This window comes from Amia ocellicauda, unplaced genomic scaffold (genome assembly GCF_036373705.1).
Source record: "Amia ocellicauda isolate fAmiCal2 unplaced genomic scaffold, fAmiCal2.hap1 HAP1_SCAFFOLD_244, whole genome shotgun sequence".
NCBI lineage: Eukaryota > Metazoa > Chordata > Actinopteri > Amiiformes > Amiidae > Amia > Amia ocellicauda.
In genome coordinates this window covers 2,501-17,500 of record NW_027102807.1, presented here as the reverse complement: position 1 = coordinate 17,500, position 15,000 = coordinate 2,501, and positions in this window count along the sequence as shown.

Below are 15,000 nucleotides of genomic sequence, written 5' to 3'. Positions count from 1 at the left end.
CCTTAAAGGCCCGCAAGCCCTTGGGGTTCCTGCCGGGGGCGGGCAGCATACATATGTCCGTTCCGTGGGAACCACCGGGGAGATGTCAGAGCCCGTGAAACCCCGAAAGACAGACCCTTAAAGGCCCGCAAGCCCTTGGGGTGAACGTCTGGGGCGGGCAGCATACATACACCCCGGTCGGGAACCACAGGGAGGTGAGGTCAGAGCCCGTGAAACCCCGAAAGACAGACCCTTAAAGGCCCGCAAGCCCTTGGGGTGAACGTCTGGGGCGGGCAGCATACACACTCTCCACGGCGGGCCGCGAAGACTTAGCGGGCGCAGCCGCCGGAGCGGGCCGCCGACGAGGCCTGAAACGCGGGGTGCGGCCGGGACCGTTCCCCCCCTTGCATTTCGCTGGATGATCAGACAGTCGCAAAGAACCGTCTGAAAATCCCGGGCCAAGTCCAGAAAGTGTCCGTAAAAGAGCTAGCGGGGCCCAGCCACTTTCCTCCAGCAAGTGCCCTTAGCTCAGTTTTGACCTCTCTCATTGCACTAAGTGTCTTCAAAAACCCAGTTCCTGTATTTCCCCCGGCACCGTAGAGAAATGCTGACAGCCTGGAACACTGTGGCGGCTGCACACGGCACTCCCATGCCCGCCGCGAGCAGCCTAGCCCCGCCTCAGACCCGCGAGAACCGCCCATCGGCACACGGCCCGCTGTGCGCCCGAGCCGTTTGGTGTAAAAACTGTCCAAAAGTGGTTTCGACCACTTAGGAACATCGTAGAGACTCGAAATAAAAAGGATTTTGTTGGAAAAGCGATTCTGAGGAAGGCTGTGTTAAAATTAATTTCGGGAAATGTCGTTTACCCCCCCCCAAATGGCTCCGAAGTACCCCCCCCCCACCCCCCCCCTAAAAAACCGTGTTCCGGGGGTTTTTCGAGAAAACAAACACACGGGGTATATAGAGGGGACTGAGACGAATCGAATGACGTGCTTTGCAAAGAAATCGGGGGCTCACAGCCCCCCCAGGAGAGGTTCAAAAGTCGGAGGACTGGTCACCTAACTCCCATTGAAGTCAATGGGGGAAAAATGAAAACTGTCAAAAAGGCTTAAAATGGTTCAAAAACCCACTGGGGCAGTAGATAATCATCCTATTTGAATTTTAAAAGTCTTAGTTTGGCGAAAAAATACCTTTTAATAATTGTTTTAGGGGTCAGAAAAATCAGCTCCGGCTGCCTGGTCACCTAGGGGAGATAGAAAATTTTTCTAAGTTTTTCACTCGGCCGCCTGGTCCCCTAACTCGAAAATTTTAAAGTGCTCCCATCGGTCCCGGGATAGGGTGGCTGATAGCTGGGAGCCCCCTGAGCACTGCCCCGGTGTTAGTTTTCGGAGAAATGCCCCCGTTGATTTGTTATGATTTTTTTTCCGCCGGCCGCCTGGTCGCCCTAATGCAAAGTCAATGGGAGTGAGGAGATAGAAAATTTTTCAAAGTTTTTCACTCGGCCGCCTGGTCCCCTAACTCGAAAATTTTAAAGTGCTCCCATCGGTCCCGGGATAGGGTGGCTGATAGCTGGGAGCCCCCTGAGCACTGCCCCGGTGTTAGTTTTCGGAGAAATGCCTCCGTTGATTTGTTATGATTTTTTTTCCGCCGGCCGCCTGGTCGCCCTAATGTAAAGTCAATGGGAGTGAGGAGATAGAACATTTTTCAAAGTTTTTCACCCGGCCCCAAACGGCTCCAAAACACACTGGGGCTGTGGCTGGGACTCTCACCAGGACTGCCCCCTACTTTATTTCTGGATTAAAAAGCATTCTATATTAATTTTTCGATTTTTGGGACCCGGGACGCCTGGTCACCTAACTCCCCTTCTATCCCTATGGGGGGGGGGGCGGGGACATCGAAAACGCTCCCATCGCCGCCGAGGCACGCTGCGGGGACTCTCCCTACCATCGCCCCATGCTTCCTTTGAAGAATATATGACGTTTTTCAATTTTCACCGACATTTGAAAATCAAAACTTCAGAACATTTCATAGTTATTCTCAATGGGTTGTCTAGGGGCACACATCTCTAAACTGGGGGAAATGCTCAAAATGATTAAAAAGAAAAACAATGCCCCCAGACCCGGGGGGCTGATAGCTGGGAGCCCCCTGAGCACTGCCCCGGTGTTAGTTTTCGGAGAAATGCCTCCGTTGATTTGTTATGATTTTTTTTCCGCCGGCCGCCTGGTCGCCCTAATGTAAAGTCAATGGGAGTGAGGAGATAGAATATTTTTCAAAGTTTTTCACTCGGCCGTCTGGTCCCCTGACTCGAAAATTTTAAAGTGCTCCCATCGGTCCCGGGATAGGGTGGCTGATAGCTGGGAGCCCCCTGAGCACAGCCCCGGTGTTAGTTTTCGGAGAAATGCCCCCGTTGATTTGTTATGATTTTTTTTCCGCCGGCCGCCTGGTCGCCCTAATGTAAAGTCAATGGGAGTGAGGAGATAGAATATTTTTCAAAGTTTTTCACTCGGCCGTCTGGTCCCCTGACTCGAAAATTTTAAAGTGCTCCCATCGGTCCCGGGATAGGGTGGCTGATAGCTGGGAGCCCCCTGAGCACAGCCCCGGTGTTAGTTTTCGGAGAAATGCCCCCGTTGATTTGTTATGATTTTTTTTCCGCCGGCCGCCTGGTCGCCCTAATGTAAAGTCAATGGGAGTGAGGAGATAGAATATTTTTCAAAGTTTTTCACTCGGCCGTCTGGTCCCCTGACTCGAAAATTTTAAAGTGCTCCCATCGGTCCCGGGATAGGGTGGCTGATAGCTGGGAGCCCCCTGAGCACAGCCCCGGTGTTAGTTTTCGGAGAAATGCCCCCGTTGATTTGTTATGATTTTTTTTCCGCCGGCCGCCTGGTCGCCCTAATGTAAAGTCAATGGGAGTGAGGAGATAGAATATTTTTCAAAGTTTTTCACTCGGCCGTCTGGTCCCCTGACTCGAAAATTTTAAAGTGCTCCCATCGGTCCCGGGATAGGGTGGCTGATAGCTGGGAGCCCCCTGAGCACAGCCCCGGTGTTAGTTTTCGGAGAAATGCCCCCGTTGATTTGTTATGATTTTTTTTCCGCCGGCCGCCTGGTCGCCCTAATGTAAAGTCAATGGGAGTGAGGAGATAGAATATTTTTCAAAGTTTTTCACTCGGCCGTCTGGTCCCCTGACTCGAAAATTTTAAAGTGCTCCCATCGGTCCCGGGATAGGGTGGCTGATAGCTGGGAGCCCCCTGAGCACAGCCCCGGTGTTAGTTTTCGGAGAAATGCCCCCGTTGATTTGTTATGATTTTTTTTCCGCCGGCCGCCTGGTCGCCCTAATGTAAAGTCAATGGGAGTGAGGAGATAGAATATTTTTCAAAGTTTTTCACTCGGCCGTCTGGTCCCCTGACTCGAAAATTTTAAAGTGCTCCCATCGGTCCCAGACCCGGGTGGCCACGAGGTGGGACCCCCCTGAGCACTGCCCCGGTGTTAGTTTTCCGAGAAATGCCCCCGTTGATTTGTTATGATCCGTAGTTGCCGGCCGGCCGCCCGGCAGTGCTCTATCGGATGGAGCGTGGGCTGGCTATGGGAGATTTAGCGATTTTCGGAACCGGCCCCGATCGCCCCCCAAACCGGGTGGCCACGAGGTGGGACCCCCCTGAGCACTGCCCCGGTGTTAGTTTTCCGAGAAATGCCCCCGTTGATTTGTTATGATCCGTAGTTGCCGGCCGGCCGCCCGGCAGTGCTCTATCGGATGGAGCGTGGGCTGGCTATGGGAGATTTAGCGATTTTCGGAACCGGCCCCGATCGCCCCCCAAACCGGGTGGCCACGAGGTGGGACCCCCCTGAGCACTGCCCCGGTGTTAGTTTTCCGAGAAATGCCCCCGTTGATTTGTTATGATTATTTTTCGCCCAGGCGATGTGCCTTTTCATTTTGTTTTGCACTTTCCTTCATTCCTTGGTGCATGCTACCATCTAACGGACACATTTCGGTACTGCAGTTTGAAAGTAATTTCCCCGTCTAGGGATCTCTCAATGCCCTGGGCTGCGAAAGGAGGGCAAGGACACCCTATGTTCTCATGAGTGCAAAGCCCCCCCGGCTTCAAGGCATTCCAAAAGGAAAACCGGAGACACTGCTGTACACACACACACACACACACACACACACACACACACACACACACACAGAGAGAGAGAGAGAGAGAGAGAGAGATAGAGAGAGTAGTCACACAGTGGAATAAACTCCCCAGCGATGTGGTAGAAGCTGAAAGTTGGGGAACATTGTGATGGTCTATATTTCTTGGCAGATAATAAAAGATGCTCTTATCATGCCTCCGTTGATGTGTTATGATCCATAGGTTGCCGGCCGCCCGGCATTGCTCTGATCGGATGGACCGTGGGCTGCCTATGGCAGAGTATGGGCGATTCTTCAGCCGGCCCCGATGGCCCCCCAAACCGGGTGGCCACGAGGTGGGACCCCCCTGAGCACTGCCGCGGTGTTAGTTTTCCGAGAAATGCCCCCGTTGATTTGTTATGATCCGTAGTTGCCGGCCGGCCGCCCGGCATTGCTCTATCGGATGGAGCGTGGGCTGGCTATGGGAGATTTAGCGATTTTCGGAACCGGCCCCGATGGCCCCCCAAACCGGGTGGCCACGAGGTGGGACCCCCCTGAGCACTGCCCCGGTGTTAGTTTTCGGAGAAATGCCCCCGTTGATTTGTTATGATCCGTAGTTGCCGGCCGGCCGCCCGGCATTGCTCTATCGGATGGAGCGTGGGCTGGCTATGGGAGATTTAGCGATTTTCGGAACCGGCCCCGATGGCCCCCCAAACCGGGTGGCCACGAGGTGGGACCCCCCTGAGCACTGCCCCGGTGTTAGTTTTCGGAGAAATGCCCCCGTTGATTTGTTATGATCCGTAGTTGCCGGCCGGCCGCCCGGCATTGCTCTATCGGATGGAGCGTGGGCTGGCTATGGGAGATTTAGCGATTTTCGGAACCGGCCCCGATCGCCCCCCAAACCGGGTGGCCACGAGGTGGGACCCCCCTGAGCACTGCCCCGGTGTTAGTTTTCCGAGAAATGCCCCCGTTGATTTGTTACGATTATTTTTCGCCCAGGCGATGTGCCTTTTCATTTTGTTTTGCACTTTCCTTCATTCCTTGGTGCATGCTGCCATCTAACGGACACATTTCGGTACTGCAGTTTGAAAGTAATTTCCCCGTCTAGGGATCTCTCTCTCGTCTAGGGACACTGCTGTACACACACACACACACACACACACACACACACACACACACACACACACACACACACACACACACACACAGTGAGAGAGAGGGAGAGATAGAGAGAGAGAGAGGTGGAGAGGGAGAGAGAGGTGGAGATAGAGAGATGGAGATAGAGAGAGATGGAGATAGAGAGAGATGGAGATAGAGAGAGAGATGGAGATAGAGAGAGAGTCGTCACACTCTGGAACAAACTCCCCAGAAGCTGAAAGTTGGGGAACATTATGATGATCTTTATTTCTTGGCAGATAATAAATGATGATCTTACAGAGGGCGACTTACAACACCAGTGCAAACATACAGCGAAGGACAAGGCATCAATCGCGACAGAATCCCTTGAGTTAAAGCAGCAGATTCAGAATAACACACGTCAAAACAGACTGGAGACTAAAACGAGCACGAAAGGTGTCGAATATGTGGCCTCCTCTCGCTTGTAAACTCTCTCGTGTTCCTGTCGATGGGGTCGGCGGCTCGGGGCAGCGGCCTAGCAGCAGCAGGCAGGCCACCCGGCTGCCTGGGGCTGACCTCCGGGGCAGGCAGGCAGGCAGGCAGACCTCCAGGGCAGGCAGGCAGGCAGGCAGGCAGACCTCCAGGGCAGGCAGGCAGGTAGGCCGTGCTGCTGCCAGGGCTGGCAGGCTGACCTCCAGGGCAGGCAGGCAGGCAGGCAGACCTCCAGGGCTGGCAGGCTGACCTCCAGGGCAGGCAGGCAGGCAGGCAGGCAGACCTCCAGGGCTAACAGGCTGACCTCCAGGGCTGGCAGGCTGACCTCCAGGGCTGGAAGGCAGGATGGCAGACCTCCAGGGCAGGCAGGCAGGCAGGCAGGCAGACCTCCAGGGCTGGCAGGGAGACCTCCAGGGCTGGCAGGCAGGCAGGCAGGGCTGTGTGGCTGGGGAGGGCAGGCTGGCAGGCAGGTAGGCCGTGCTGCTGCCAGGGCTGGAAGGCTGACCTCCAGGGCAGGCAGGCAGGCAGACCTCCAGGGCAGGCAGGCAGGTAGGCCGTGCTGCTGCCAGGGCTGGCAGGCTGACCTCCAGGGCAGGCAGGCTGACCTCCAGGGCAGGCAGTGCTGCTACCAGGGCAGGCAGGCAGACCTCCAGGGCAGGCAGGCTGACCTCCAGGGCAGGCAGGCAGGCAGGCAGACCTCCAGGGCAGGCAGGCAGGCAGGCAGGCAGACCTCCAGGGCAGGCAGGCAGGTAGGCCGTGCTGCTGCCAGGGCTGGCAGGCTGACCTCCAGGGCAGGCAGGCAGGCAGGCAGACCTCCAGGGCTGGCAGGCTGACCTCCAGGGCAGGCAGGCAGGCAGGCAGGCAGACCTCCAGGGCTAACAGGCTGACCTCCAGGGCTGGCAGGCTGACCTCCAGGGCTGGAAGGCAGGATGGCAGACCTCCAGGGCAGGCAGGCAGGCAGGCAGGCAGACCTCCAGGGCTGGCAGGGAGACCTCCAGGGCTGGCAGGCAGGCAGGCAGGGCTGTGTGGCTGGGGAGGGCAGGCTGGCAGGCAGGTAGGCCGTGCTGCTGCCAGGGCTGGAAGGCTGACCTCCAGGGCAGGCAGGCAGGCAGACCTCCAGGGCAGGCAGGCAGGTAGGCCGTGCTGCTGCCAGGGCTGGCAGGCTGACCTCCAGGGCAGGCAGGCTGACCTCCAGGGCAGGCAGTGCTGCTACCAGGGCAGGCAGGCAGACCTCCAGGGCAGGCAGGCTGACCTCCAGGGCAGGCAGGCAGGCAGGCAGACCTCCAGGGCAGGCAGGCAGGCAGGCAGGCAGACCTCCAGGGCAGGCAGGCAGGTAGGCCGTGCTGCTGCCAGGGCTGGCAGGCTGACCTCCAGGGCAGGCAGGCAGGCAGGCAGACCTCCAGGGCTGGCAGGCTGACCTCCAGGGCAGGCAGGCAGGCAGGCAGGCAGACCTCCAGGGCTAACAGGCTGACCTCCAGGGCTGGCAGGCTGACCTCCAGGGCTGGAAGGCAGGATGGCAGACCTCCAGGGCAGGCAGGCAGGCAGGCAGGCAGACCTCCAGGGCTGGCAGGGAGACCTCCAGGGCTGGCAGGCAGGCAGGCAGGGCTGTGTGGCTGGGGAGGGCAGGCTGGCAGGCAGGTAGGCCGTGCTGCTGCCAGGGCTGGAAGGCTGACCTCCAGGGCAGGCAGGCAGGCAGACCTCCAGGGCAGGCAGGCAGGTAGGCCGTGCTGCTGCCAGGGCTGGCAGGCTGACCTCCAGGGCAGGCAGGCTGACCTCCAGGGCAGGCAGTGCTGCTACCAGGGCAGGCAGGCAGACCTCCAGGGCAGGCAGGCTGACCTCCAGGGCAGGCAGGCAGGCAGGCAGACCTCCAGGGCAGGCAGGCAGGCAGGCAGGCAGACCTCCAGGGCAGGCAGGCAGGTAGGCCGTGCTGCTGCCAGGGCTGGCAGGCTGACCTCCAGGGCAGGCAGGCAGGCAGGCAGACCTCCAGGGCTGGCAGGCTGACCTCCAGGGCAGGCAGGCAGGCAGGCAGGCAGACCTCCAGGGCTAACAGGCTGACCTCCAGGGCTGGCAGGCTGACCTCCAGGGCTGGAAGGCAGGATGGCAGACCTCCAGGGCAGGCAGGCAGGCAGGCAGGCAGACCTCCAGGGCTGGCAGGGAGACCTCCAGGGCTGGCAGGCAGGCAGGCAGGGCTGTGTGGCTGGGGAGGGCAGGCTGGCAGGCAGGTAGGCCGTGCTGCTGCCAGGGCTGGAAGGCTGACCTCCAGGGCAGGCAGGCAGGCAGACCTCCAGGGCAGGCAGGCAGGTAGGCCGTGCTGCTGCCAGGGCTGGCAGGCTGACCTCCAGGGCAGGCAGGCTGACCTCCAGGGCAGGCAGTGCTGCTACCAGGGCAGGCAGGCAGACCTCCAGGGCAGGCAGGCTGACCTCCAGGGCAGGCAGGCAGGCAGGCAGACCTCCAGGGCAGGCAGGCAGGCAGGCAGGCAGACCTCCAGGGCAGGCAGGCAGGTAGGCCGTGCTGCTGCCAGGGCTGGCAGGCTGACCTCCAGGGCAGGCAGGCAGGCAGGCAGACCTCCAGGGCTGGCAGGCTGACCTCCAGGGCAGGCAGGCAGGCAGGCAGGCAGACCTCCAGGGCTAACAGGCTGACCTCCAGGGCTGGCAGGCTGACCTCCAGGGCTGGAAGGCAGGATGGCAGACCTCCAGGGCAGGCAGGCAGGCAGGCAGGCAGACCTCCAGGGCTGGCAGGGAGACCTCCAGGGCTGGCAGGCAGGCAGGCAGGGCTGTGTGGCTGGGGAGGGCAGGCTGGCAGGCAGGTAGGCCGTGCTGCTGCCAGGGCTGGAAGGCTGACCTCCAGGGCAGGCAGGCAGGCAGACCTCCAGGGCAGGCAGGCAGGTAGGCCGTGCTGCTGCCAGGGCTGGCAGGCTGACCTCCAGGGCAGGCAGGCTGACCTCCAGGGCAGGCAGTGCTGCTACCAGGGCAGGCAGGCAGACCTCCAGGGCAGGCAGGCTGACCTCCAGGGCAGGCAGGCAGGCAGGCAGACCTCCAGGGCAGGCAGGCAGGCAGTGCTGCTACCAGGGCAGGCAGGCAGACCTCCAGGGCTAACAGGCTGACCTCCAGGGCAGGCAGTGCTGCTACCAGGGCTGGATAGCAGACCTCCAGGGCAGGCAGGCTGACCTCCAGGGCAGGCAGGCAGGCAGGCAGACAGGCAGGCAGACCTCCAGGGCTAACAGGCTGACCTCCAGGGCTGGCAGGCAGGCAGGCAGGGCTGTGTGGCTGGGGAGGGCAGGCTGGCAGGCAGGTAGGCCGTGCTGCTGCCAGGGCTGGAAGGCTGACCTCCAGGGCAGGCAGGCAGGCAGACCTCCAGGGCAGGCAGGCAGGTAGGCCGTGCTGCTGCCAGGGCTGGCAGGCTGACCTCCAGGGCAGGCAGGCTGACCTCCAGGGCAGGCAGTGCTGCTACCAGGGCAGGCAGGCTGTCCTCCAGGGCTGGATAGCAGACCTCCAGGGCAGGCAGTGCTGCTACCAGGGCAGGCAGGCTGTCCTCCAGGGCTGGATAGCAGACCTCCAGGGCAGGCAGTGCTGCTACCAGGGCTGGATAGCAGACCTCCAGGGCTGGATGGCAGGCAGGCAGACCTCCAGGGCTGGATAGCAGACCTCCAGGGCTGGAAGGCAGGCAGGCAGACCTCCAGGGCAGGCAGTGCTGCTACCAGGGCTGGATAGCAGACCTCCAGGGCTAACAGGCAGACCTCCAGGGCTGGAAGGCAGGCAGTGCTGCTACCAGGGCAGGCAGGCTGTCCTCCAGGGCTGGAAGGCAGACCTCCAGGGCTGGCAGGCTGACCTCCAGGGCAGGCAGGCAGGCAGGCAGACCTCCAGGGCTGGATAGCAGACCTCCAGGGCTGGATAGCTGACCTCCAGGGCTGGATAGCAGACCTCCAGGGCTAACAGGCTGACCTCCAGGGCTAACAGGCAGACCTCCAGGGCAGGCAGGCAGACCTCCAGGGCAGGCAGTGCTGCTACCAGGGCAGGCAGTGCTGCTGCCAGGGCAGGCAGGCAGACCTCCAGGGCTAACAGGCAGACCTCCAGGGCTAACAGGCAGACCTCCAGGGCTAACAGGCAGACCTCCAGGGCAGGCAGGCAGACCTCCAGGGCAGGCAGGCAGACCTCCAGGGCAGGCAGTGCTGCTACCAGGGCAGGCAGTGCTGCTGCCAGGGCAGGCAGGGAGACCTCCAGGGCTGGATGGCAGGCAGGCAGACCTCCAGGGCTGGATAGCAGACCTCCAGGGCTAACAGGCTGACCTCCAGGGCTAACAGGCAGGCAGGCAGACCTCCAGGGCTGGATAGCAGACCTCCAGGGCTAACAGGCTGACCTCCAGGGCAGGCAGTGCTGCTACCAGGGCTGGATAGCAGACCTCCAGGGCAGGCAGTGCTGCTACCAGGGCAGGCAGTGCTGCTGCCAGGGCTGGATGGCAGGCAGGCAGACCTCCAGGGCTAACAGGCTGACCTCCAGGGCAGGCAGGCAGACCTCCAGGGCTAACAGGCTGACCTCCAGGGCAGGCAGTGCTGCTACCAGGGCAGGCAGGCTGTCCTCCAGGGCTGGATAGCAGACCTCCAGGGCTAACAGGCAGACCTCCAGGGCTGGCAGGCAGGCAGGCAGACCTCCAGGGCAGGCAGTGCTGCTACCAGGGCTGGATAGCAGACCTCCAGGGCAGGCAGTGCTGCTACCAGGGCAGGCAGTGCTGCTGCCAGGGCTGGATGGCAGGCAGGCAGACCTCCAGGGCTAACAGGCTGACCTCCAGGGCAGGCAGGCAGACCTCCAGGGCTAACAGGCTGACCTCCAGGGCAGGCAGTGCTGCTACCAGGGCAGGCAGGCTGTCCTCCAGGGCTGGATAGCAGACCTCCAGGGCAGGCAGTGCTGCTACCAGGGCTGGATAGCAGACCTCCAGGGCTGGATGGCAGGCAGGCAGACCTCCAGGGCTGGATAGCAGACCTCCAGGGCTGGAAGGCAGGCAGGCAGACCTCCAGGGCAGGCAGTGCTGCTACCAGGGCTGGATAGCAGACCTCCAGGGCTAACAGGCAGACCTCCAGGGCTGGAAGGCAGGCAGTGCTGCTACCAGGGCAGGCAGGCTGTCCTCCAGGGCTGGAAGGCAGACCTCCAGGGCTGGCAGGCTGACCTCCAGGGCAGGCAGGCAGGCAGGCAGACCTCCAGGGCTGGATAGCAGACCTCCAGGGCTGGATAGCTGACCTCCAGGGCTGGATAGCAGACCTCCAGGGCTAACAGGCTGACCTCCAGGGCTAACAGGCAGACCTCCAGGGCAGGCAGGCAGACCTCCAGGGCAGGCAGTGCTGCTACCAGGGCAGGCAGTGCTGCTGCCAGGGCAGGCAGGCAGACCTCCAGGGCTAACAGGCAGACCTCCAGGGCTAACAGGCAGACCTCCAGGGCTAACAGGCAGACCTCCAGGGCAGGCAGGCAGACCTCCAGGGCAGGCAGGCAGACCTCCAGGGCAGGCAGTGCTGCTACCAGGGCAGGCAGTGCTGCTGCCAGGGCAGGCAGGGAGACCTCCAGGGCTGGATGGCAGGCAGGCAGACCTCCAGGGCTGGATAGCAGACCTCCAGGGCTAACAGGCTGACCTCCAGGGCTAACAGGCAGGCAGGCAGACCTCCAGGGCTGGATAGCAGACCTCCAGGGCTAACAGGCTGACCTCCAGGGCAGGCAGTGCTGCTACCAGGGCAGGCAGGCAGACCTCCAGGGCAGGCAGTGCTGCTGCCAGGGCAGGCAGGCAGACCTCCAGGGCTGGATAGCAGACCTCCAGGGCTAACAGGCAGACCTCCAGGGCTGGATAGCAGACCTCCAGGGCTGGATAGCAGACCTCCAGGGCAGGCAGTGCTGCTACCAGGGCAGGCAGTGCTGCTGCCAGGGCAGGCAGGCAGACCTCCAGGGCAGGCAGTGCTGCTACCAGGGCTGGATAGCAGACCTCCAGGGCTGGATGGCAGGCAGGCAGACCTCCAGGGCTGGATAGCAGACCTCCAGGGCTAACAGGCAGACCTCCAGGGCAGGCAGGCAGACCTCCAGGGCAGGCAGGCAGACCTCCAGGGCTGGATAGCAGACCTCCAGGGCAGGCAGTGCTGCTACCAGGGCTGGATAGCAGACCTCCAGGGCAGGATAGCAGACCTCCAGGGCTGGATGGCAGGCAGGCAGACCTCCAGGGCAGGCAGGCAGACCTCCAGGGCTGGATAGCAGACCTCCAGGGCTAACAGGCAGGCAGGCAGACCTCCAGGGCTGGATAGCAGACCTCCAGGGCTAACAGGCAGGCAGGCAGACCTCCAGGGCTGGATAGCAGACCTCCAGGGCAGGCAGTGCTGCTACCAGGGCAGGCAGTGCTGCTACCAGGGCTGGAAGGCAGACCTCCAGGGCAGGCAGTGCTGCTACCAGGGCTGGATAGCAGACCTCCAGGGCTGGATAGCAGACCTCCAGGGCAGGCAGGCAGACCTCCAGGGCTGGATAGCAGACCTCCAGGGCTGGCAGGCAGGCAGGCAGACCTCCAGGGCTGGATAGCAGACCTCCAGGGCAGGATAGCAGACCTCCAGGGCTGGATGGCAGGCAGGCAGACCTCCAGGGCTGGATAGCAGACCTCCAGGGCTGGCAGGCAGACCTCCAGGGCTGGATAGCAGACCTCCAGGGCTAACAGGCAGACCTCCAGGGCAGGCAGGCAGACCTCCAGGGCAGGCAGGCAGACCTCCAGGGCTGGATAGCAGACCTCCAGGGCAGGCAGTGCTGCTACCAGGGCTGGATAGCAGACCTCCAGGGCAGGATAGCAGACCTCCAGGGCTGGATGGCAGGCAGGCAGACCTCCAGGGCAGGCAGGCAGACCTCCAGGGCTGGATAGCAGACCTCCAGGGCTAACAGGCAGGCAGGCAGACCTCCAGGGCTGGATAGCAGACCTCCAGGGCTAACAGGCAGGCAGGCAGACCTCCAGGGCTGGATAGCAGACCTCCAGGGCAGGCAGTGCTGCTACCAGGGCAGGCAGTGCTGCTACCAGGGCTGGAAGGCAGACCTCCAGGGCAGGCAGTGCTGCTACCAGGGCTGGATAGCAGACCTCCAGGGCTGGATGGCAGGCAGGCAGACCTCCAGGGCTGGATAGCAGACCTCCAGGGCTGGAAGGCAGGCAGGCAGACCTCCAGGGCAGGCAGTGCTGCTACCAGGGCTGGATAGCAGACCTCCAGGGCTAACAGGCAGACCTCCAGGGCTGGAAGGCAGGCAGTGCTGCTACCAGGGCAGGCAGGCTGTCCTCCAGGGCTGGAAGGCAGACCTCCAGGGCTGGCAGGCTGACCTCCAGGGCAGGCAGGCAGGCAGGCAGACCTCCAGGGCTGGATAGCAGACCTCCAGGGCTGGATAGCTGACCTCCAGGGCTGGATAGCAGACCTCCAGGGCTAACAGGCTGACCTCCAGGGCTAACAGGCAGACCTCCAGGGCAGGCAGGCAGACCTCCAGGGCAGGCAGTGCTGCTACCAGGGCAGGCAGTGCTGCTGCCAGGGCAGGCAGGCAGACCTCCAGGGCTGGAAGGCAGACCTCCAGGGCTGGCAGGCTGACCTCCAGGGCAGGCAGGCAGGCAGGCAGACCTCCAGGGCTGGATAGCTGACCTCCAGGGCTGGATAGCAGACCTCCAGGGCTAACAGGCTGACCTCCAGGGCTAACAGGCAGACCTCCAGGGCAGGCAGGCAGACCTCCAGGGCAGGCAGTGCTGCTACCAGGGCTGGATAGCAGACCTCCAGGGCTAACAGGCAGACCTCCAGGGCTGGCAGTGCTGCTACCAGGGCTGGATAGCAGACCTCCAGGGCTGGATAGCAGACCTCCAGGGCTAACAGGCAGACCTCCAGGGCTGGCAGGCTGACCTCCAGGGCAGGCAGGCAGGCAGGCAGACCTCCAGGGCTGGATAGCTGACCTCCAGGGCTGGATAGCAGACCTCCAGGGCTGGCAGGCTGACCTCCAGGGCAGGCAGGCCGGGCCCCCGGTGCTGCATCTCGGCCGCTGCCTGGGGCGGACCGGCCCGGGTGCCCTTGCGCTTTTTCGACACCAGGGGGCAGTTGGGTGCCATTCCGTCCCTCGTGTGGCGAAATGGCGGTACTGCACCTCCGCCTTTTTGCTGGAGAAAGTCCGCAGTCGGGACAATGCGCCACACGGTCCGTCGGCAGGAGGCCCGGGCCCGGGCACAACTCCCCGGTGGGGACGGACGCCGGGCTGGAGCTTCCCTTCAGCACACACACTCACTCACTCACTCACTGACCGACCGACTGACTGCAGGAAAGGCTCCCGGCTCCCAGCGCTCAGTCAGCAGGCCTACTCCTCCCCGGTGGGGACGGACGCCGGGCTGGAGCCTCCCTTCAGCACACACACTCACTCACTGACCGACCGACTGACTGCAGGAAAGGCTCCCGGCTCCCAGCGCTCAGTCAGCAGGCCTACTCCTCCCCGGTGGGGACGGACGCCGGGCTGGAGCTTTCCTTCAGCACACACACTCACTCACTGACCGACCGACTGACTGCAGGAAAGGCTCCCGGCTCCCAGCGCTCAGTCAGCAGGCCTACTCCTCCCCGGTGGGGACGGACGCCGGGCTGGAGCTTTCCTCCAGCGCAACACACTCACTCACTCACTCACTGACCGACCGACCGACCGACGGCTCCCAGCGCTCAGTCAGCAGGCCTACTCCTCCCCGGTGGGGACGGACGCCGGGCTGGAGCTTCCCTTCAGCACACACACTCACTCACTCACTGACCGACCGACTGACTGCAGGAAAGGCTCCCGGCTCCCAGCGCTCAGTCAGCAGGCCTACTCCTCCCCGGTGGGGACGGACGCCGGGCTGGAGCTTTCCTTCAGCACACACACTCACTCACTGACCGACCGACTGACTGCAGGAAAGGCTCCCGGCTCCCAGCGCTCAGTCAGCAGGCCTACTCCTCCCCGGTGGGGACGGACGCCGGGCTGGAGCTTTCCTCCAGCGCAACACACACTCACTCACTCACTCACTGACCGACCGACCGACCGACGGCTCCCAGCGCTCAGTCAGCAGGCCTACTCCTCCCCGGTGGGGACGGACGCCGGGCTGGAGCTTCCCTTCAGCACACACACTCACTCACTCACTGACCGACCGACTGACTGCAGGAAAGGCTCCCGGCTCCCAGCGCTCAGTCAGCAGGCCTACTCCTCCCCGGTGGGGACGGACGCCGGGCTGGAGCTTTCCTCCAGCGCAACACACACTCACTCACTCACTCACTGACCGACCGACCGACCGACCGACGGCTCCCGGCGCTCAGCCTGCAG